The sequence below is a fragment of the Tachysurus fulvidraco genome, chromosome 17, assembly GCF_022655615.1.
Source record: "Tachysurus fulvidraco isolate hzauxx_2018 chromosome 17, HZAU_PFXX_2.0, whole genome shotgun sequence".
Lineage (NCBI taxonomy): Eukaryota > Metazoa > Chordata > Actinopteri > Siluriformes > Bagridae > Tachysurus > Tachysurus fulvidraco.
This window is the reverse complement of record NC_062534.1, coordinates 953,061-975,560: the sequence shown is the minus strand read 5'-3', so window position 1 is coordinate 975,560 and position 22,500 is coordinate 953,061. Positions and strand designations below refer to the sequence as shown.

Sequence of the window (22,500 nt, the reverse complement as noted above, 5' to 3'; positions counted from 1 at the left end):
AGGGTCGCTCGGCCAAACCGAGTGATCGGGGAGAAGGTCCCGAGCGTTCCTCTGTGAAGAGATGATAACCTTCCATAAGAAGTACCATTTCTTCAGCACTCCTCCAATCAGGCCTGTATGGAAGGTCATGGGTTCGAACCCCAGGTCCACCAAGCTGCCACTGCTGGTCCCCTGAGCAAGGCCCTTAACCCTCAGTTGCTCAGTTGTACGTCACTCTGGATAAGGGTGTCTGCTAAATGCCATAAATGTAGATGTATGGTAGATTGGCCAGACGGAAGCCACTCCTCACATGGTGACCCACTTGGAGTTTGCCAAAAGACACCTGAAGGACTCTCAGACCATGATAAATAAAATTCTCTGGTCTGATAAAACAAAGATTGAACACTATGAGCGTCATGTGTGGAGGAAACCAGGCACCGCTCATCACCTGGCCAATGCTATCCCTACAGTGAAGCATGGTGGTGGCAGCATCATGCTGTGGGGATGTTTTTCAGCGGAAGGAACTGGGAGACTAGTCAGGATCGAGGGACAGATGAATGCAGCAATGTACAGAGACATCCTTGATGAAAACCTGCTGAAGAGCGCTCTGGACCTCAGACTGGGCCGAAAGATGATCTTTCAACAGGACAACGACCCCAAGCACATGAGTAGAGGCTACGGGACGACTCTACGAATGTCCTCGCATGGTCCAGACAGAGCCCAGACTTGAACCCAGACAGATCTGAAAATGGCTGAGCACAGACACTCACCATCCATCCTGATGGAGCTTGACAGGTCTTGCAAGAACAATAGGACACAAAACGATTTGAGGCTGTAACTGCTGCCTAAGGAGCTGCAACAACGGATTGAACAAAGGCTGTGAATAAATGTGAATTCTTTCTGGATTCACTCTAGGTTCGGCGTCTGTATATACCGGTTGGTTAGCAACAGCGCTACAGCTTTAGCAACCTAATGGGTGAGCTGAATGTGTGTTTTCACAAAGTAGCTGGCAACAATTTTGTTAGTAGTTTGTATCAGGAACCGATAACAAATGTTTCTGGCATGTTCGACAATTCTTTAGGTGGTTTCTGGGTAACAGCTCAGAACGTCGTGTGTAATCAGCGTGCTTTATGTGTCTTTGAAGCCGAATCAGAATAAACTGCATTTTTTTAATCAGCCCAAACAGTCTGGCTGCTGTTTCTCACTTTCTCTTAAATAACATTCTGAATTTCTTGTAATTTTTTATGTTCTATAAAAACATCCATCAAATGAATCCGTGTGAATGAAAATATTCGTGCACAGTAGTCGCTAATAACTTCTATAAAAAAGGAGAAAACAAATAACAAATGAAATGCCTACGTGCTAATTCTGTTTCCTAACAAAACAGTACTCAGGATCGAGGTGGGTGGCGGAGAGAAAGTAATGAAGCCTTTTTAATCTCACGTTAACCCGCCTGATGAAAGTGCGCTGGGATTAAAGCAGACCGCCTGCAGGACGGGACACAGCAGTCGGCAAAACACACAAATTTAGTGCCAATATTTAAACACTCTCACTGTTTTCTGTTTAAAACTAGTTCTCTTACACACACACACACACACACACACACACACACACACACACACACACACACACACACACATTGTTACATGCAAACACCTAATGCAAACATTGGAAATAACCTGACACAAGACATCTCTGTGGGTGTGTGTGTGTGTGTGTGTGTGTGTGTGTGTGTGTGTGTGTGTGTGTGTGTGTGTGTGTGTGTGTGTGTGTGTGTATGTATGTGTGTGTTGGTGTGTGTGTGTGTGTGTGTGTGTGTGTGTGTGTGTATGTGTGTGTGTGTGTGTGTGTGTGTGTGTGTGTGTGTGTGGTTTGTATTATAGTAGTTCTACAATTCTGCTATAGATGTGGCCTTTTAATGAAATTCTAATTAACAAAAAAACAGACACACAGGCCACGCCTCCTCCAGGATTCACTAACAATAAGACAATGCTCTTAACACAGAGACCACGCCCCTTCACCAAAAAAAAGTCCACATCGCACCACTATTCCTTGCTTCTCAGAAAGCCACGCCCACTTCAACGAAAAAGGCCACAGACCACGCCTCCTTTGTTATTCACCAGGACCTAACAAGTGCATAGGCCACGCCCCCTTCTCTGTATTTGTTCCTATTAAATCAGGCGAATGTCTCATCACAACTTATTGGATTTTTTTTTAACACTAAAAGACTGCCAAAGAATTTCTAACATGTCAAATCAAGTCACTTAAATTATCTTAACAGACTTCAATATTAAACCCTACGGCAAATTAAAGTTTAAATAGTTTATGAAATGAAACATTCAGAACACAGCCCATGAAAAGAAAAAAAAGATCTGTAATTATACTTCAGGAGGCACGTCGATGTCGGAGGAACCGAGACGTTCAACCGATATTCATTAATGGATTTCTAACACATCAAGCATTAAACAATGACTGCAAGAGTGTGAGACACACACACACACACACACACACACACACACACACACACACACACACACACAATCTGTCATCTCTTCATAATTAACATACACAAACGAACAAAGCCTCCACTACGTCTTGTCGGACCGATCGCTTCCTCAAACGTCTCATTCAAACGAACAAACGCCACCAACCGAGGCGAGACACGGAGCCAATGAGACGGAGAGAAAGAGACGGCGATGATTAGATTGTTTTTCATAATTATCAAAGAAAGCAAAGATGGCAACGGTTTTCGAATTTGGTTCGAAGTGTGAAAAAAAAAAGTCACTTTTACGCGACTTCCACTTCTGCTAACAGAAAAAAAACTTTAATGCTTGAAAAGTCTCAGAGTTCATTTCTTGTTATTCAAGAGAATTTTGGTGGCTAAGATATAAAACCTTGCAACCCATCACAGGGCACACACACACTCATTCACTCACACACACACACACACACACACACACACACACACACTACGGACAATTTTCCAGAGATGCCAATCAACCTACCATGCATGTCTTTGGACCGGTGGAGGAAACCGGAGTACCCGGAGGAAACCCCCGAGGCACGGGGAGAACATGCAAACTCCACACATACAAGGCGGAGGTGGGAATCGAACCCCCAACCCTAGAGGTGTGAGGCGAGACAAAAACATTAACGTCAAAAATTCTTTCAATGTGAATGTAGCTGAAAATAAAAGAGATTTCGAGAAGTTTTTGGATGTCAATTATTTCGAACAAATTCCACTGGACGGTGTGTTTTAACTACTGAACTTCTCATGATCTTCACACATAAACCCTTTCTTCCTCTTATACCACCACTATTTTCCAAATCCCCGCTTTAAAGCGCTCAGTAACGGGACGTATTCGATTACTAGCGGCTCTTTCAACACACACGCCTGGTATCACACGTCCGGTGGAACGTCGTGAACTCTTGCACCTGACTTGCGTACGCAACCTGTTTGCACTTCTACAAATCCGTTTTTAATCTGTGACTTCCTTCATTCTTCTCTCGGTATCAGGCGGGAAGACGGCGGCGTTCTGCACACGGCGCATGTTGACTCTTGATTAAGAGTGTACATATTTAAGAGGTGTTGCCAAACAGCGGCACTAGAAAAGTGAAGTAAAGTAAAGGCCGTCCCTGTGAGGGGGGTTTGCGGGTGTTTTACAGGAACCTGGTAATAAAGTATAACACATGACAGAATTAAGATGGTCCATTCGGCCAAACGCTAACTGAACGCTACATAGCTAGCAACAGGTGCGTCCTGTTTCTGTCCTTATACGCTATAAATAAAGACGTGGATGACCTGGTGATGAAAGAATTATCAGGAATTCTAGCATTTTACTGCAAATCTCACTCACTCACTCATCTTCTACCGCTTATCCGAACTTCTCGGGTCACGGGGAGCCTGTGCCTATCTCAGGCGTCATCGGGCATCGAGGCAGGATACACCCTGGACGGAGTGCCAATCCATCACAGGGCACACACACACTCTCATTCACTCACACACACACACACACACACACACACACACACACACACACACGGGGAGAACATGCAAACTCCACGCACACAAGGCGGAGGCAGGAATCGAACCCACAACCCTGGAGGTGTGAGGCGAACGTGCTAACCAATTAGCACAACGTACTTGCTAACTTAAACAAAACAATGATACATCATCTCATCACACGCGTTATGCCTGACGTACTAATGAACTTGGCTTCTGGTCTTTAAATATACTCAAAAATAGCTAGCTGTTAGCATAAAATAGGTGCAGAGTAATGTTTGTTATTCATGCTAACAAACTGTCCTTAAATTAGCTTGAAATAATGAAAGTTCCATGAAGGTTTCAAGAAGCAGTTCTTTTCAGTTATCTGATATTAGGGCTTATGATACAATCCAGATCCAGACACAGTGATGTAAAGCAAATCTAACTAAAGAACAATATCGGACTGTAAAGAGAACGTTGTGGGAAACAATGTCGGACTTTTTTAGCCATTAAATATTCGAAGGCGGTAATGATCTGTCAGATAAGATGAATATCTGACGGTTCTCGATGGAGATTGACCTTTCAGCAGCGTTTCATACGGTCGGCCACAAGATTCTTTTGTCCACCATCAGGATCAGGATGCAAATAAGCATGGGAAAGGTTTGCTTCCTACCTGGAAGGTCGCTCATATCGGGTAACATGGAGGGGAGAGACATCTGCTCCATGCAGACTCTCCACTGGTGTCCCACAGGGCTCAATACTTGGTCCTCTTCTTTTCTCCCTGTATACTCATTCTCTTGGTACACACGGGTTCTCTTACCACTGCTATGCTGGTGATACTCAACTTATTCTCTCCTTCCTGCCCTCAGATACCACAGCTTCTGATCGGATCTCAGCATGTCTGGCATGGATGATCAGTTGAAGCTTAATCCCAGCAAAACTGAACTGCTGATCATCAGGTGATTCATCCCCAGGTCATGACCTTGCTATATTCCTGCATAACAATCTGATCTCACCTTCAGTATCAGCTCATAGTCTTGGGGTAACCCTGGACAATCAACTGTCCTTTTCCTCACATGTCCCTAATGTGACACGCTCATGTCGGTTCCTTCTCTACAACATTAAAAAGATTCTACCATTTTTCCCCACACAGGCTGCTCAGGTACGTGTTCAGTCTCTTGTCATCTCGACACCGGACTACTGCAGCTCTCTCTATCACGTCTACATATGAACACAAACCATCCTCTGTACAGTAAATGCAGCTGTGTGACTTGTCTTCAACCTGCCTAAGTTCTCCACACCACCACACTGCCGTGTTCCTCCACTGGCTCCTGTAGCTGAACACATCAGATTCAATACACCGATGCTGGCCTACAAAGCCACAAAAACCGACCAGTTCCCTCTTCCCACAAAGCCCTCATCACTCCTCACACTGCACCTCGGACCCTCGGATCTACAGCACTGCCCCACTGGTCCCACCATCTCTCAGGGTAAGAGGGATTCTGTTCTGTTCTGCACCGAAGTGGTGGAATGAAGTTCACCTAGGGGACTGGTACATGTAAATGTAATATGGATCCTATACTATCCTGAGGACTGGATTATGACCCTGATGAAGAGGGCTGTCTCGAGAAGGTCATACTCTGTAATCAGGGATTACAGACGATTCCGATCTAAACAATTAAAAACGATCGGCCGGTAAAATAAACCAGACCCGAAGCATCGATGCTAAACAAATCCGTTTAAAATCTCAGTGTAAAACAACAGAGGACTGTAAAAGGAACCGTGAAACACACCAGATTGCTGTCTTGATATCATCACATGCCAGTTCTCATCTAAACGGTCTGATCGTCTCGGACAGAACGAGACAAACCGGGAGATCGAGACATTTGTACCCGAACTGGCGTCTGGTCTGAAAGTTCAGTTCCAGATGGTTTCATCATAAAGGATGTCGTTGTTATATTTCAGACGCAGGCGGCCTGCTCGGAAAACGGCGTTCGTAAAAACGCCAGAAAAGATGAAGTCGTTCAGCGGCGTGACTTCAGTAGAACTGAGAGAAAAGCAGAGCAGGAAAGTTAAAATGCCACACAGCTCGGTTAAAGAGAGCGACCGGAATTACACCCATTTTTAAGACGACGCTGATGCCCCCGAGCGCCATCACGATCGCCCATGGAAGACTCATCTGATCCTCTGGGATTAGGGATTAATCCTTACACAATTACACAGCTCATATCCACGACTCAGCCTTCTGCAATACTGAGCTGTCATTTTCCAGCCCGAGATCCTCATCATCATTAGTAAGTCATTTGGAGCAACTGGGCTGAATAATACAGCACAGAGGGTTCATAACCTGAGCGCAGGAGAGATGGGAGAGAGTTAGTACTGGATATTTTACACTGTAGTATCTCTAGATATTTCCAAATCTCTCTCTCTCTCTCTCTCTCTCTCTCTCTCTCTCTCTCTCTCTCTCTCTCTCTCTCTCTCTCTCTCTCTCTCTCTCTCTCTCTCTCTCTCTCCCCCCCCCTCTCTCTTCTCTCTCTCCACTCAATCTGTCCTGTACCTCTGTCTCATCTCTCGCTCCCTCTCTCACTCTCTCTCGCACGTGCGAATCTCTCCTAGTCATCTCTCTCTCTCTCCGTCTCAGTCTCCTCTCTCTCCATCTCTCTCTCCTCTGTATATACTTGTAATATATATATATATATATATAGGTCTCTCTCTCTCCTCCCATCTCCTTCTCTCTGTCTCTCCTCGTTCATCTTCATCCTCTCTCCTTCGTTCTCCATCTCTCTCTCTTCTCTCTCTCCATCTCTCCGCCTGCGCTCTCTCTGCTGCTTTCTCTCTCCATCTCTCTCTGTCTCTCTCTGTGTCTCTTTCACTCTCTCTCTCCCTCTCTCTCTGTCTCTGTCTCTCTCTCTCTCCCTCTCTCTCTCCATCTCTCTCTCTCTCTCTCTCTCTCTCTCTGTATATACTGTATATATATGTCTCTCTCTCTCCATCTCTCTCTCTGTCTCTGTCTCTGTACTCGGTTCATCTCTCCTCCTCTCTATCTCCTCTTACTCTCTCCTCTCCATCCTCTCTCTCTCTCCATCTCTCTCTCTGTCTCTGTCTCTTCATCTCTCTCTCTCTCTCTCTCTTACTCTCTCTCTCTCCATCTCTCTCTCTCTCCCTCCCTCCCTCTCCCTCTCTCTCTCTACCTTACACACTTACCCTACACTACACTAGCTGATGGTTTCTCATCACAGCTCTGAAACTCAGACCATCTCCTGGAGATTAGTGACGTTCTTGTCTCCTTTATAATCGTATTTTTTTTACTTCACTCCATCTATTTATTTCACCTACATCATTTTTATCACTTTTTTATCTGCTCTCATTGTTTTTATTAATTTTTTGGTGAAACCGGTCTATGATTTTTTTCTCTCTCTTCCTTAAAGTTAAGAAGAAGAAAGTCCTGAAGACTTTTCCGAAGTAAGCTCTCACACTGGAGACTCCTTCCATCATTAACACATAAACAATTAAACTTGAGCACATGTACACATTTATGTCATATATAATGAAGCGTTATGTGCGCTATATAACACGATATATACATTTAGTATAATGTTCGTATGTATGATTATAAACAGACATTATAATGCGTTATGTAGTCTGGAGTTACACTAAACATGCCTAAACATGAGTAAAGTTCAGGCCATAGTTATGTATGTGCTTATGTAGGTATTATAAGGTGTTATAATGCTATATAACTATTTATAATGCATAAGGAATACTCGCTTCATATGAGGTTTAGTCAAGAATTTTTTATTTACGTGAACATATTATAACCAGATTTATTTTTTGTCTCAAAAGTATTGGCACCCCTGTTTAATTTTCTTGTTTTTTTTTTTTTTTTTGTGGATGAGTGAAATTAGTTGAAGAGATACTCCTCGGTCAGAAATACACGTTCAGTGATGTCATCATCGACGGTGGTGGAACATAACTTTAAAGTATAACTGGTTCATATTTCTGTATCGCAGAAATATTATGCAGACACTCTGTCCGGCGCAACAGAGAGACCCATAAATCAGCAATCGGAGTCCGTCTGAGCCAGACAGCTGCTGCTCGGAGAAATGGATCCTCGGTCTCTGGGGAGATCGCAGGGATCCCTGCAGCATTTGTGTGTATGTGTGTGTAGTGAAAAAAAAACCTATTTGTGCTTGGGCCCTATGCCAAGCATTCTCCTCACACCAGCCGTGATTGAGTTACACACGCCAGGGTGTGTGACACGTCGCAGCGTGTGCGAGGCAGCGTAATGCAATTTGCCTGCCACGGGAACCCTGTCGCTTCACTGCTGAGTCCTACAACAGGTGTTTGGTCTTTTTCCTTTTTTTTTTCAAACACACTGTCCATATTTCAGCAGCCAATGTTGAACTGCTGACAGAATGATAATGAGGCTGTTGGGCACGGTGTCGCACGTGTCTTAGCGTCGCAGGGTTGCGCGGGATGTTACCGACAGCTTCCGAGTTACCAGGGAGAAATTACCGATAAAGCGTAAAATGCTAAAACATCTTAAAGGAAATGGTAGGCAGAAATATTTGCTAGAGAACATCCATAAAAAAAAGTTAGCCAGAAATGCTAATATAGGGAAGAAAGAACTAAGCTCAAGCCAATGGTAAAGTATCGTAAGGTTTAATCCGAAAACATCCAAAAGAAGTTAAAAAAAAAAAAAAGGTTGCCGTTTCATCCGTCAGTCATTGATATGGCAGAATTGACGCTACAGGTGATGTCGTCCTGAACAAGTCCCTACCGGCAACCTTCACTGCAGACGTACACGCTCCTTCGGGCTAAACCGCAATCTGACGCTTTGAATTTCTCTCTTTCTTGCGTAAGAAACCTACGAAGGCGAAAAGAACAGAGAAGGTTTCGTGGTGAATAACGGTGACTCGGTGTGCAGCGGAGAGGGTGGATAATTAGCAAAATGAAATGTTAGCATTTGGCAGCAGCAGCATTTCTCAGCCCTTCCTTCATCTGTCCTGGAAGAATGCATGAGGAGAAAGAAAGAGAGTGACAGATGGAGGAATGGAGAGGTTCTCTGTGAAGGGACAGGAGGAGCATATGGTCTCGCCGTGGTGCTCTGTTGTGTCAACTGAAATGGATTTCATCATATTTCACCTTCACTTCAGAGCCACGGCGCACCGATACGACAGCCGGAACACCGGCTCCTTCTCCGACGGCTGAATCGCTAAATCCATCAAAAGTGCTGAAATGTTTTTTTTTTTTTGGAAAAGAGAGATTGCTTTAAGCCGCTTTAACACTTTCGGTCTGGTTTCACGTTGCATATATTTATACAAATCTATTTAATCGGTCAGAACTGGTAATGGAAAATGAACAAACCTTTACAGATAAAACATATAAATCAAGCGGAGAATCAGGATGAATAAATGATTCATTATTCACTTTGTGTTAATCTCCAGATCGTTTGTCAGGTCTGCGGTGATACGGCTCGGCCCTTTGGCTCGGTTTGCTCTCTGAAGTAATCTCAGTCTACAGAAAAATGCTGCAAGCCAAAACACACATTGTATTTGATTCACTTGCCAGTGAGTCAGTTCAGAATTGAATCGATTCAGTGACAAGTGAATCGATTCAGTGTCGAATTATTTTTCGCCAGAGTTCAGATGCAAGAAACTCTTTTTTATTTTAAGCTCGGCTCGGCGTTATAGACAGGAACGTTCCCTTATGTGCTATGTGATATCTTCGAGCAGGTTTGTGATCGTGACACCGTGTCGATGTTCGAGCTGGACCCGATCCGGACGATTCGAGGTACATCTCGTATTTTCGACACTCTTCCTTCACATCGCCAGCTGGAGTATCTCCAGGATCTGCACCTTCGGTGATGGCACATCCTTTGAACGTCCCACACTTATAAAGAAAACAGGAAAAGATTTCAAAAGGTTGTTTTTTGCCATTTGGAAGAGTCGAGTCTGTGGTTCTGAGGCAATAGAGTCGAGAAAACCGAGCAGCAAGAGTCACGATCACAGAAAGAAAAAAAAGAAGAAAAAAGAATACGCTGAAATAACAAGACGACTCATGACCGTCGGTTTGACCCTGATGTTTTCGAGCCTCGGCTTTCGTGAGATGATCTGTGTGTTGAGTCAACACCGCACCGGTCATCGGCAGCTGCCCGGCAAAACAGTGCGGCTCTGATCAAACAGCCCACGATGGGAGAGAGAGAGAGAGAGAGAAAGAGAGAGAGAGAGAGAGAGAGAAAGGGGGGCATTTCAAAATACCTCTCTGACATTGAGCGCTAAAATCTGCCAAGGTATGTAGACGGTAACCGGGGTCATCACATTTGCCTCCTGCCAGAAAAAAAACAGAGCTTTGGAATTTGGTTTGCTCCAAAATCTCTGGGGTGCGATCCACAGATGTCTCACGGTCAAGAGCCATCATAAACGCATATCATCTCGCTCCAGAATTACCGTGGGACCCAAAAGCCGCGACCGAACATCGTCCGTGTGTTCCGACGTCCCTTCGAGTTCTCGTCCTGTTACACGCCGGCGATTTTATCGCCCGAAAGAAATGATAAAAAAAAAAGTCTGACATTAAACTGCTTGTTAAAAAACCAGCAGTTATGAGAACGTTTAAAGTGTCAAGAGAGTGATGGATGGGGATCAGTGTAAAGGTGTAAAGGTGTCAGGGCGAAGGAAGCGTAGTCGTCCGGGGAAGATTCTGACACCTACTTATTGTGTCAGGGGAACGTCAGACCTCGGGGCGAGTCGCCTTACCTTCTCATTTCGGCTCACAAACACAAGACCAGTCCAGGTTTCTATACTTACATTCATGCGTAATGGACACAAAAAAGAAGCTTGTTAAACATTAAAGTGTTGTGTGGTGTGTTGCTAAAAGAGCGGCCTGCCGTCCAAAACTTCTCCACGGAGGCACTTTACGACCTGCGGTTAAGCACAACTCGCTTATCACAACATATAATCTTCCATCTTGAACAGCCACCAAGAGGAAACAGTTGTTCTGGAAGATTATAGACTTTCAGACCTTTTCCGTATTTATCCTTTATCTCTCTCTCTCTCTTTCTCTCTCTCTCTCTCTTTCTCTCTGGCTTTTATTTTTAAGAAACCACCAGGCAAAAGGTCTTTCCTCTCGCTGATTCTGGGGGTTTGGTGTGTTATTTTAAACCTGTTATTATCCCAGATCAAAGAGATTCGGGAGCCGCGATGACGGACGTAAAGTGACGTGACGGATTCTGGTTAGCATTCAGGCTACAGCTGAACCTCGCTAAAAGATATCAGACTTCTCTCTATTTATTCTGGAGCGACGTCTCGGACGGCGACGGTGAAAACTGAGCGAAAACCGCCTTTCATCGGTTCCTAAAACTTTTAGAATCGATCCCAGGAAATATTAAAGCGGCTATTAGTCTTCGGAAATTAAAGCAAAATTGCTACCTTTGCTGTTTGGTGTGGTTTGAGTCGGTTCGCACAGAAGTAAACTGACTGCAGGGCGTCAAGCTAAATATGTCCCCGTAAAGCTCTTTCACTCATTGGTCAGAAATATGGAAATGGTGCAAAGAAAAAAAAAAACGCTAAAAAACAGACGGGTTTAAAATGAAAACTGAGACGTAGCGAATTCGTTTACTCACTCACTCACTCACTCACTCACTCACTCACTCACTCACTATCTCACTCACTCACTCACTCACTCACTCACTCACTCACTCACTCACTCACTCACTCACTCACTCACTATCTCACTCACTCACTCACTCACTCACTCACTCACTCACTCACTCACTCACTCACTATCTCACTCATCTTCTACCACTTATCTGAACGTCTCGGGTCACGGGGAGCCTGTGCCTATCTCAGGCGTCATCGGGCATCGAGGCAGGATACACCCTGGACGGAGTGCCAACCCATCACAGGGCACACACACTCTCATTCACTCACACACACACACACTACGGACAATTTTACAGAGATGCCAGTCAACCTACCATGCATGTCTTTGGACCGGGGGAGGAAACCGGAGTACCCGGAGGAAACCCCCGAGGCACGGGGAGAACATGCAAACTCCACACACACAACGAGGAGGTGGGAATCGAACCCCCGACCCTGGAGGTGTGAGGCGAACGTGCTAACTACTAAGCCACCGTGCCCAACGAATTCGTTTAGAATTAGATAAATATTTAAATATAAAATATCAGTAATTTGGAAACGCAGGTCGTGTCTCACCTCCTTTCGTCGCGTTCTTCTGGTTAAAGTTGCTGCAGTTCTACAGCTCTGTCTTTTGTCTTACTTCAAAAATTCTACAAAATATTCGATTCCTTTTATTCAGGTGAGTCGATTCGGAGACAAATCGCTTTCCCGTCGCTCTAAAAGACTTTTGTTTCCTGTACAAACACTGATCTGTGTTCTGTTGCTTATTCTTTCATAAAAGTATGTCATAAATTATGTCCCATCTTTTCCTCGTGCAGAACCACACGATCGCTCCACAAAGCACTGGCTTTAGGTCTGTATTTATGATGTGTCAACATCGGTGAGAGGAAAAAAGACAAGCAAAAGTTCAGCCTCTAAAAGCGGCTTAGAGACAGGAAGAGAAAACAAACGAAAGCCGTGACCCAGGTCTTTAAAGGAAGTGCCCTTCTGCATTCCCGTTATGGAAAGATATTTGTGCTTGAAGGCTGACATGGCAAACATCAGACAGGCGTCGACTTGCCAGTGAATCCGTCACTCTTTTTAAGTGCAGTGGACACGGTTACCCTGTAATCTCCCACTTTCTAAAGAGAGATTTATCTTTGGACGGTGCTGAGTGTGTTTAATTCTGCATGTAGTATATTTAATGCTCTTGAAAATACCAGATTTTACGGCGGAACCGAACACGAAAGCTTCGCTCCTTTTCGGCTTTTAAAGCACGACATGAATTGGCAGAGCGCACGGTGTCGACTGACAGCTCGCTTCAGTGCCTGGAGAATTGCAGCCTGGAGCGCTTCATGTTAAAAAAAAAAAAAAAAAGGTCAGGGCAAAATCCTGCTTTAACAGGGAGTCATTTGTCTCAGTGTGTGCCATGAAAAGCTTGTCTCATTCCTCGCGCTGCACCGCCGGGTGCCGCGAATCGTTCTGGAGACGTTCTGCGAGTTGCGACGGTTCGTGCATGTAGATAAAAGCCATGGAAACCACTTAACACAACAGACTGGTAATATGGACGCAGGAAGCCAAGAAGAAACCCTGCCAGCTCTCACATCATCAGCGCTTTAGCTGCAGCAGCAATAGCTGTAATATTAACTCATATCCTGTAATGAACTCGAGGCCTGATCGCTCATCATGGGGTCTAAAGTGATCTGACGTTTCTGGAAGTTTCCACCAATGTGTTGCTTTTTTAAACCGACACGTCTGATGATCTGCTTGTGAATGTACAGACCTGAGGACCTTCACACACCTCTGATCGCTGAGTGCTACACACTCCCAAAAGCTACATGAAGCCACAGACTCATCTGCATATTCATCACGATTATTAGCACAAATCACATCAGAAATAGAATAAAATAGAATAAATAGAATATTTACTGTATATATTACAATACAATGTGATTAACAGTGTGTGTGTGTGTGTGTGTGTGTGTGTGTGTGTGTGTGTGTGTGTGTGTGTGTGTGTGTGTGTGTGTGTGTGTGTGACGGTGGTGATCAGTGACTGGTCACTGGGGAACAGTGGTGATTAGTGAGAGAGAGCGAGTGTGTCTGTGTGTGTGTGTGTGTGTGTGTGTGTGTGTGTGTGTGTGTGTGTGTGTGTGTGTGTGTGTGTGTGTGTGAGTGTGTGTGTGAGACGGTGGTGATCAGTGACTGGTCACTGGGGAACAGTGGTGATTAGTGAGAGAGAGCGAGTGTGTGTGTGTGTGTGTGTGTGTGTGTGTGTGTGTGTGTGTGTGTGTGTGTGTGTGTGTGAGAGAGAGAGAGAGAGAGAGAGAGAGAGAGAGAGAGAGAGAGAGAGAGAGAGTGTGTGTGTTTGTGTGTGTGTGTGAGAGAGAGAGAGAGAGAGAGAGAGAGAGAGAGAGAGAGAGAGAGACAGACAGAGTGTGTGTGTGTGTGTGTGTGTGTGTGTGTGTGATAGAGAGAGGAGAAGAGGAGAACGAGAGGAGAGAGGAAGAGAGAGAGAGAGAGGGAGAGAGAGTGTGTGTGTGTGTGTGTGTGTGTGTGACGAGAGAGATGAGAGAGAGAGAGAAGAGAGAGACAGCAGCCAGAGTGTTGTGTGTGTGTTGTGTGTGTGTGTGAGAGAGAGAGAGAGAGAGAGAGGGGGGGAGGGGGAGAGAGAAGAAAGATTGAGGAGAGGAAGAGAGAGAAAGAAGACGAGGAGGGAGGAGAGAGAGAGATGAGAGAGGAGAGGAGAGAGAGAAAGAGAGAGAGCAGAGAGAGAGAGAGTGTGTGTGTGTGTGTGTGAGAGAGAGAGGTGAGGGGGGGGGAGGGAGAGAGGGAGAGAGAGAGAGACAGAGAGCAGGAGTGAGGGAGAGAGAGAGAGACAGAGACAGACAGAGTGTGTGTGTGTGTGTGTGTGTGTGTGTGTGTGTGTGTGTGTGTGTGTGTGTGTGTGTGTGTGAGAGAGAGAGAGAGAGAGAGAGAGAGAGAGAGAGTGTGTGTGTGTGTGTGTGTGAGAAAGAGAGAGAGAGAGAGAGAGAGAGAGAGAGAGAGACACAGACACAGACACACAGAGAGAGTGTGTGTGTGTGTGTGTGTGTGTGTGTGTGTGTGTGTGTGTGTGTGTGTGTGTGTGTGTGAGAGAGAGAGAGAGAGAGAGAGAGAGAGAGAGAGAGAGACAGAGACAGACAGAGTGTGTGTGTGTGTGTGTGTGTGTGTGTGTGTGTGTGTGTGTGTGTGTGTGTGTGTGTGTGTGTGTGAGAGAGAGAGAGAGAGAGAGAGAGAGAGAGAGAGAGAGCGCAGTGTCCTGCATGTGCTTCAGGTTTGTGTTGGATCGTCGGTCTTCCTGCTTGGTTGGTGAAGGTGAAACACGTCACTCATTGTGATGAAGTTTAGATCTATGATCACTTTATGCACGACTTATTACCACATGACTTATTACCACGTGACTTATTACCACATGACTTGACGTTACAGCTGAGTTCCAGTTGAACTATTGTATGTTTAAAGGACGAATATTTCTTCACTCGGAATAAGAACTTGTTTGTGAAAGCTCTGAGTTCCTGGAACCCATCGAGCGCGTTGTTCGGCTCTGCTCCAGTCCACCTGTCCACGTCCGAGTGGAACAGCCTGTGATTGGCATTTAACTCGAACGCCACATTAAGCCTCGTTCCTCTCTACACGGTGATCCAGTAAATCCACTAAGTGCTCAGCTGTTGCATTTTTCTTTTATCCTTCCCCTGATGCTGGAGGGACTACAGAAGCTTAATGAGGGATAATTGGGCTCCGGTACAAACCGCCTGCAGAAAACACTTTGCAATAACTGAAGTTGGTCCAGCAGCAGGTCTGAACAAAAAACCCTCTACTTCCAAAAAAAAAAGCTTTGGACATTTAAGGAGCTCACATTTATCTTCTGCACCACACTGGTGATTAACACGACTCCACTGATACGACAACCAACATTTACTCACAGTTCTTCTGTGTGTAGCTTCATGAAAAGCCCAGCATTCTGACTGAGCTCCACACACTCATTAATCAGCTGGAGGTGCCAGAGGGATCTTACGGATCCTGGCAGGAAAAAAAAAAGGCATTATGAACGTGTCTTGGGTCACATTTCCTGCGTTTCACTCAACACGAACATATTTCAGAAGGTTAAGACTGTGCAAAGCTGTCTTCGAGCTTATTCGGGGATCAGAACATCTACAGGGATTTGGACCGAATGGAAGCAATAGGCACACAGCCATAGACTCACATGTAAGCCCTACTTTCTTTGGAAAACATTTCCAAAGTGGGAAAAACTGGGAAAATTCCATCCTGGAAGGTTTGTCCCACGAGTCTCGGTGAGCCTCGGAGCGGATCGGGGTTGTTACAGGTAGTCACGCTGTACCACCACACCTGCCTGATGATACCTGTGGGTTACTTTCACTCCACCTGCTTCTAACAAACGATAAAGCTGATGTAAAGAAACGAAAAGAGGAAAGAAGAAGAGACTCCACTCATAACACATTATAACAACCATTACTTTCCACAAAATACCCACAATGCAGTGCAGTTAAACCCTGTAACCTCTGCTAGATCTGCTCCCTCTCCAGCTGCTCCTAGCGCTTTGCTAGCGCTTCTGTACAGTATACACACATATGAGAGTCAAACGAACAAAATTAACAAAATAAAAAACGAGAAAAGTAGAAAAAAAGAAAAAGAGTAAAAAGAGAAAAAAGAAAACACAAGAAAAAAAGACCCCAAAGAGAAAAGAGAAAAGAAGAAAAAGAGAAAAAAAAGAAAAAAAGATACAAAAAAAAGGAAAAAAAGAAAAAAAATAATAAAAAGAAAAAAAATCTACAGAAAAAAGAAAAAGGAAAAAAGAAAAAAGAAATAAGAGGAAAAAAAAGAAAAAGAGAAAACAAAACAGATAAAAACAGAACAAAGATGATAAAAAGTATAAAAAAACAGAAAAAAAGAAAAAAAGAAACCAGAAAAAAAGAAAAAAAGAAAAAAAGAAAAAAGAAAAAGAGAAAAAAGAAAAAGAGAAAAAGAGAGAGAGAGACAAAAAGAAATAAAAAAAAGAAAACAAGGAAAAAAGAAAAAAGAGAAAAAGAAAAAAGAAAAAAAGAAAAAGAAAAAAAAGAGAAACAAAGAGAAAAAAAGAAAAAAGAGAAAAAAAGAAAAAGAGAAAAAAACAGAAAAAAGAGAAAAAGAGAGAGAAAAAGAGAGAAAGAGAAAAAGAGAAAAAAAGAGAAAAAAAGAGAAAAAGAGAAAAAAAAGAAAAAAAGAAAAAGAGAAAAAGAAAACAAAAGAAAAAAAGAAAAAAGAAAAAAAGAAAAAGAGAAAAAGAGAAAACAAGAAAAAAAGAAAAAAGAAAAAAAGAAAAAGAGAAAAAGAGAAAAAAAGAAAAAGAGAAAAAAAGAAAAAAGAGAAAAAAGAAAAAAAGAAAAAGAAAAAAAAGAAAAAGAGAAAAAAGAAAAAGAGAAAGAAGAAAAAAAGAAAAAAGAAAAAGAAAAAAAGAAAAAAGAAAAATAGAAAAAAAGAAAAAAGAAAAAAAAAGAAGAAAAAAGAAAAAGGAAGAAAAAAGATAAAAGAGAAAAAAGAGAAAAAAAGAAAAAAGAAAAAAAGAAAAAGAATAAAAAGAGAAAAAAGAAAAAAGAAAAAGAGAAAAAGAGAAAAAAGAAAAAAATGAAAAAATAAAAGAAAAAAAGAAAAAGAGAAAAAAGAAAAAAGAGAAAAAGAGAAAAAGAGAAAAAAAGAAAAAAAGAAAAAAAGAGAAAAAGAAGAAAAAAGAAAAAAATGAAAAAAAGAGAAAAAGAGAAAAAACAGAAAAAAGAAAAAGAGAAAAATAGAAAAACAGAGAAAAAAGAAAAAGAGAAAAAGAAGACAAAAAGAAAAGAAAAAAAAGAAAAAAATAAAAAAGAAAAATAGAAAAAAGAAAAAGAAAAAAAGAAAAAAAGAAAAAGAGAAAAAAAGAAAAAAGAAAAAGAGAAAAAGAGAAAAAAAGAAAAGAGAAAAAAAGAAAAAAGAACAAAAGAGAAAAAGAGAAAAAGAGAAAAAAAAGACAAGAGAAAAAGAGAAAAAAAAGAAAAAGAGAAAAAAGAAAAAAAGAAAAAGAGAAAAAAAGAAAAAAGAGAAAAAAAAGAAAAAGAGAAAAAAAGAAAAAAAGAAAAAAGAAAAAAAGAAAAAAAGAAAGAAAAACAAGAAAGAAAAACAAGAAAGAAAGAAAAAGAGAGAAAGAAAAAAGAAAAAAAAAGAAAAAAAGAAAAAAAGAAAAAGAGAAAAAAAAGAAAAAAGAAAAAAAGAAAGAAAGAAAAATAGAGAAAGAGAAAAAAAGAAAAAAAGAAAAAGAGAAAAAAGAAAAAAAGAAAAAAGAGAAAAAAGAAAAAAGAAAAAGAGAAAAAAAGAAAAAGAGAAAAAGAGAAAAAGAGAAAAAAAGAAAAAAAAAAAAAGAACAAAAAGAAAAAAGAAAAAGAGAAAAAATAAGAAAAAAAAAAGAGAAAAAAAGAAAAAGGAAAAGAAAAAAGACGATAAAGAGAAAAAAAGATAAAAAACGAGAAAAAAAGAAAAAAGAAAAAAGAAAAAGAAAAGAGAACAAAAAAGAAAAAGAGATAAAAAAAAAAAAAAGAAAAAAGGAAAAAAGAAAAAAAAAGAAAAGAAAAAGAGAAAAAAAAAAGAAGAAAAGAGAAAAAAAGAAAAAGAGATAAAAAAGAATAAAAAGAAAAAGAGAAAAAAGAGAAAACAAAGAAAAAAGAAAAAAGAAAAAAAGAAAAAAGAGAATATGAAAAAAAAAAGATGAAAAAAGAAAAAAAATAAAAAGAGAAAAGAGAAAAAAGAAAAAGATAAAAATATAAAATAAAAATAAAAAAAAACAAAATAAAAAAATATAAAAAAAGAAAAAGAAAACAAAGAAAAAAAGAAAAAGAGAAAAAGAGAAAAAAGAAAAGAGAGAGAAAAAAAGAAAAAAGAAAAAGAGAAAAAAAGAAAAAGAGAAAAAACAAAAGAAAAAAAGAAAAGAAAAAGAGAAAAAAATAGACAAAAAAGATAAAATAGAAAAAAAAAAATAAAAAAAATAAAAATAAAAAAAAAATAAAAAGAGAAAAAAATAACAAATAAAATATAAAAAAATAAAAAAATAAACAATCTAAAAAAATAAAAAAATCTAAACAACTCTGAAAAAAACAACAATATAAAAAAAAAAATATAAAAAAATAAAAAAAGAAAAGTCTAACACACTAACACACTAACACACTAACACTCTAACACTCTAACACACTAACACTCTAACACACTAACACTCTAACACACTAACACTAACACTCTAACACACTAACACACTAACACACTAACACTCTAACACACTAACACTCTAACACACTAACACACTAACACACTAACACTCTAACACACTAACACTCTAACACACTAACACTCTAACACACTAACACACTAACACACTAACACTCTAACACTCTAACACACTAACACACTAACACCGTGTTTTGTTCAGCTTTTATCAGCATATAAACTTCTCCTTCCTCCAGAAGACTTTCTGCAGTCAGAAAACGTGGTAACTAAATCCCTAGACTGGAGAATAATGCAAAATAAACATCTCCATGATACAGGAAACTTATTTGTTGATGTGGAGCTGTTACTATAGCAACGAGAACGCATTACACAGTAGATACTGTATGAGGATAAACCTGTGATCTCTCAGAAAGTTTGGTTTCTGCATTCTTGTTGTTGTTGTTGTTGTTGTTGTTGGTACAAGGAACCGCGGCGACACTTTTTCACCACGGACACGAGCATTTATAGACAAAGTGAAAATGTGAACTGCTTCTACTGACATCCACTGACCGAACACCTGAACATCTGCCAGACTCATCTTCGCTCATTCATACTCCTCCGATTTATCATTCCAGGTCCACTTCCAGATCTCACCTGTTTTCTGGACTCGAAACCTCTCCAGCTGCAAAGCTAACCTCGTCCCAGATCAACGGTCAGTGGCAGCTTCTGTCATCGCGGCGAAGGAACGGCCGCGATAAGGCTCGCATTGTTGACGTGATAAAAGAGAACTCGAGAACAAGACTCACCTTTGAGATACACTTGGCAGAGAATCCGACTCATTCATTGCTCTTTCGGTCACGGGGGAACAGAGAGGCCGTTAAAAGCTCGCACCGTACCAAGGCGCAAAAGTCCTGCCCTTGTTTTTCAGTCTGCACAAAGTCACGCACTGTTTCCATTAAAAGCTATCGGGTTACTGTCCGAGCGAACGGAGACGAACTCTGAGGTGTTGGAGAACGATTCGGGAGGAGGCCTTTCGGTGCAGCCGAGCGGACAAAAGTCATCAGATTTATTCGGGGCTCTAAGTGGACAGTGAAATTCCACTCTACAAGTTTCAAAAACTGTAGCTAACACACGTACAATCGCAATTGCACAAGTTTCTCGACTTGTAGCTCAAGTTTCTTAATCTAGAAGCTATTTACTTTTACACTTCTTCCTTCTCTTGAACAGTCACTGTTACTGATGTCTAAACCTGTAGCTCATTCACTTACAAACATCTAACCTCGTGACTCACACACCTACACGTCTCTGTGCGTGTAGCAAACGCGGCATCGTAGACCTGCATCTTAGACACTGCGCACGTACGAGCGTCTGCACCTCTGTGACACGCGGTTACACGTCTCTAAACTTGCTTGATCACATAAACATTGTTAAAATTTGAGTACAAATATTTGCAAGTCTATAAACTTGGGCAGGTCTCATAACCTACAATGTACATTCACATGTCGCTAAACGTCTACGAAGGGGGGGCACGGTGGGTTAGATTGGGGGTTCGATTCCCGCCTCCACCTTGTGTGTGTGTGTGTGTGTGTGTGAGTTGAGTTTGCATGTTCTCCCCGTGCCTCGGGGGTTTCCTCCGGGTACTCCGGTTTCCTCCCCCGGTCCAAAGACATGCATGGTAGGTTGATTGGCATCTCTGGAAAAATTGTCCGTAGTGTGTGAGTGTGTGTGAGTGAATGAGAGTGTGTGTGTGTGTGTGCCCTGTGATGGGTTGGCACTCCGTCCAGGGTGTATCCTGCCTCGATGCCCGATGACGCCTGAGATACAGTAGGCACAGGCTCCCCGTGACCCGAGACGTTCGGATAAGCCGTAGAAGATGAATGAATGAATGAACTTCTATGATACACATGCATGCCTCTAAACTTGTAGCTCTCACACACACACACACACACACACACACACACACACACACACACACACACACACACACACACACACACACACACACACAGTTTTTTAAACTTCGTAACTCACACCTATCATTTATTAAACTTATAACTTACAAGTTTTTTAACCCTTGGCACATGTCTAACTCTCTCACACACACACACACACACACACACACACACACACACACACACACACACACACACACACACACACAACTCATTTTATTGATATTGATGCTTACAGAGTTTTTTTTTTTATTTGACACACAAGTTCACACCATTAAACTTGTAAACCTGTAAGATCTCAGAGATAACCAGCTCTGTAGGACACACACAGTGTAAACAAACACAGTGACGAGATGGATGGAGAAATTCCACTGTACAAATTGTTCACAAACCAAAATGGATAACCAATAAATTGAACCAAAAACAACTTCTGCATTTTTTAAAAATTCTTTCTTCCTCGGCTTTGACCCGTGACCCAGTTCAGGTGCGCGCCCTCCTCGGTCAACATGCTAGCGGTTTAATCAGTGTCAGCGCTGCGCGACGGTGGCCGACGGTCTGTTTATCTCCACCGACTTCCTTTTTTTTTTCCTCCAAACTTGTCAGCACTCTGTGTTTGAGTTTTCTTGCTCTGTGTTCGCACTAAAATGGGACCTTTTGACATTTTTCCCTATTCATCTCAGCCTATCAGTGGGGTTCAGAGCTAAGCAAATTACGCAGCCCCGGGGCAGCTAGCACTGGATGAATGGAGCCTTTCTGCGATCAGAGAGGAAGCTTTCCTCGAGGGACGTCGTTATTGGGAGTTTTCTTTGCCCCTCTTTCGTCCCTTATATATACATACGGATCCACTTTAAAGCCGACGGTAATTTCCACTTCCTACCTACGATAATGCCGTTTGACGCGAACAAGCGCGACCATTCAGAGAAAGTGTGGGAGAGTGCAGAAAGAGTGTGGGAGCGCCGAGAAAAGAGAAAGAGCGTTTGAAGAGCGCAAGGAATGCACGTCGAGAGAAGGAGTGAGGTCGAACGCAAGACGCGGTGCGATTTGTCGGAGGGGAAAAAAACGCGCTCGAGGTGTCACAAGACGTGAAGACAAAGTCATCGGATTTATTCAGAGCTGTAACCAGAGGGTGAAATTCCATTCTACAGTACAAGCTGACAGCAAACAGAAATAGACGACTAATAAACCTGATAAATGTAATATGTGTTCACAGCAATAAATAAATAAATAAATGCACAACAACAAACAGACACTTACTGTACAAGTCTTTATACTTGTAGCTTATAAATTCACACGACTCCAAACCTGTAGACAATTACAAGTCACTACACTCCCATCACACACAAGTCCAAGTCTCTGTACATGTAGTGTCCATGACAGCAAGTCTCCTTGTGGCTCATACACATCTGAAAGTATTTACACTTGTGGCTCACACACCTTCGCCTTGAGTAGAGACACGTCTGCTGTGTCTAACCTCATACTCGTAGCTGTGTGTGCTGTACTGTAGTTTATAACCCGTACGTATTCTTACAACCTTCGGGACACACAGATAACAGGCTTGGAAGCTTTACAAACACCTGCACAACACAACACACAACTTTAAACGTTCGGCAACACACACACACATACATACTGTACAAGTCGCGTGTTGTGAAGCTTACACACCTGCGTGTTTCGAAACCTGTAGCTCATACACGAGCATTTTATTTCA

At 41.9% G+C, this 22,500-nt stretch overlaps 1 protein-coding gene across 1 annotated transcript in view; it reads right to left on the bottom strand.

The window, feature by feature from the left end:
- The window catches only part of pdgfc (platelet derived growth factor c), a 63,393-nt gene that overhangs the window by 39,720 nt on the left and 1,173 nt on the right, over positions 1-22,500 (bottom strand). The window lies entirely within an intron of this gene.